We start from the raw sequence: 2,816 nt of genomic DNA, 5'->3' as shown, positions 1-2,816 counted from the left end.
CTTGAACCGGGGAGGCGGAGGTTGCAGTGAGCTGAGATCATGCCACTGCACTCCAGCCTGGCGAGACAGTGAGACTCCATCTAAAAAAAAGAAAAGAAAATTTTAAAAATTATATTCACTAAAGAAGCTACAAGGTATGGTTAATATGCACCAGCAGAAACAGGGGATTATGCTTGGAAATGGATATTCAACATAAATTTGTGTGTGTGTGTGTGTGTATAATACACTGCTGGACAGAGGAGTGTTTGGGGTATGAAGATACTCTCTCTTGATTTCAGATTTGTACTTCAGAATTGCCTCCTGGCAATGACACCTATCATAAGAACTAATACATTGCTGGGTTGGCCTCTTGAAGCTTGGGCATAATGATGGACTACAATAAATGAGCTGGAGTTACCAGAACTCTCTTGGAGAGTACTGAAGGGGTCAAACATATTATGAAGCATCAAACATATTAGAGTGGATTTATTAGATGACAATAGAAAACCCATCTGCAGAGTCTTTTCTTTAGGGGAGTCCATAGATTTTCATATATTTGTATTTATTTATTGGAATGCAATGGCATGATCTCAGCTCACTGCAATCTCCATCTCCTGAATTCAACCAATTCTTCTGCCTCAGCCTCCTGAGTAACTGGGATTACAGGTGGCCGCCATCATGCCCAGCTAATTTTTGTATTTTTAGTAGAGACGGAGTTTCACCATGTTGGCCAGGCTGGTCTTGAACTCCTGACCTCAGGTGATCCGCTTGCCTCAGCCTCCCAAAGTGATGGGATTACAGGCATAAGCCGCCACGCCTGGCCCATACATTTACTTCATTAATGCAAATAAGGATATCCTAATGAAGGGGCATTAGTATTTTTTTATTTTGATTTTGTTTTATTTTGCATTTCATATGTTATCCAGTTTCACATTCTCACAGGATCAGCAATGACAACAGCCATCTAGTCTCCCACGTCTGAAATGGCAAGACAGTCACAGCTGTGGCTGACAGTAAAGCACTGATATGCTCACAAAACAAAAAACATTGCACAGTGTTTCCTTCATTTCATTTTTCTTAAACAGATGCCTGACAAAAAGGCTTACTGCTGAAGAATGGAAAACCTTTTCTTCTTCATGCCTCAAACTAAACATTAAACTTATCTGACAGGGTGAACAAGGTCACTTTAGTAATTAATGGTACACACATGAAAAATCCTTTATGATGCATAAATATTTTGTTGCCAAGTTGCCCAGGCTGGTCTTGAACTCCCAGGCTGAAGCAGTCCTCCCACCTTGGCGTCTCAAAGTGCTGAGATTACAAGTGTGAGCCACTGTGCCTGGCCCATTTCGAATTTTTTAAAAGACTGTCTATGTATCTATTATGTATCTAAATTCAAATTTGCTCCTTTATTTTATTAATATGATAAATTACATTGATTGTTTTAATTTAACACATACTACATTTATTATTTAGGGATTTTATTTGGTCTTGAATAACAGAAAACTCCCAAGATATGCTCCACAAATCAACAAGGTGCTGATTTTTCTCCTAGGAGAGTCCAGAAATAGGTAGGGCAAAGATGGTGTAGCCACTGAAGAATACAATAAGGGAATAAAGTTACTTATTTGTTTATTTTTCCTGAAATATTGTATGACTTGGAGAAACAGGGCCTTGAAAAGTATTATGGGAACTACATGCTCACCATAAAAATTAGACCTTTGATAAATGCGGAGAAAATGGAGTCAGAATATTAAAGAAAGCCTCTAATCCTGAAATTCTGCTACAGTGGTATGAATGAGCAGGTTTAAGCTTGCAAGGAAATTCAGGCAACTATGCCTGCCTAGCAACCAAAGTGAGGTAATGAAAGATGATGAGCTCATAGAGATGTTTGTGGAAGCTACCACTTTTTTTTTTTTTTTTTTTGAGACAGGGTCTCACTCTGTCCCCCAGGCTGGAGTGCAGCAGCAGGATCTCAGCTTACTGCAACCTCCACCTCCCAGGTTCAAGCAATTCTCCTGCCTCAGACTCCTGAGTAGCTGGGATTACAGGTGTGTGCCACCATGCCCAGCTGATTTTTGTATTTTTAGTAGAGATGGGGTTTCGCCATGTTGGCCAGGTTGGTCTCGAACTCCTGGTTTCGAGTGACCCACTTGCCTAAGCCTCCCAAAGTGCTGGGACTACAGATGTGAGTGACTGTGCCTGGCCTGGAAACTACCACTTCTGAGGGAATTGAAGTTAAGTGCTTAGGTGATTGACTCAGTGCTGATGTTGTTCAACACAGCCAGTAGTCTGAAAGGCATGCTTAAAGTTTGGAACTGATGAGTACTTCTAGATCTGTTTGTCAATCTGCTACTGCCACATCCTTTTGAGATTTATGCCTTCCGTTTTATTTCTTCATTCCAAATCTCATTCAGTTTCCTCTTTTGTTCAACTCTAACCTATAAACCATACAGCAAAGAGGATTCTGGAAAATGTATTTCTAAGCCATATAACACAGTCCAGCACAATCATCATTACCCCTAACTTTCATTCACATGTCTGCAAGGTCCCTCTTTTCAACTTGAAGGGCTGTGTTCAACTTGAAGCAGTGGCAAAATACAGAAGGTTCAATCATCAGGTCAGAAGTCAGATGAAACTGTCCTTTTTCAATAACTTTGCACATTTTTAAATTTCTATAAACTATATTGACCAAGACAATTAGTTGTAGAGTACACTCTCTGCAAAAATTTGCTGAAGATACCTCTTTCAACAGTGAAACTGAAAAATTCTAAGTTTTCTTAGTAAGGAAGAAGGGCAGGGTAGATATCAGGTAAGCAAATCCTAGGATCTGCTGT

The sequence above is a fragment of the Colobus angolensis genome, unplaced genomic scaffold (genome assembly GCF_000951035.1).
Source record: "Colobus angolensis palliatus isolate OR3802 unplaced genomic scaffold, Cang.pa_1.0 Scaffold183, whole genome shotgun sequence".
NCBI lineage: Eukaryota > Metazoa > Chordata > Mammalia > Primates > Cercopithecidae > Colobus > Colobus angolensis.
Note: the sequence above shows the minus strand (reverse complement) of the source record.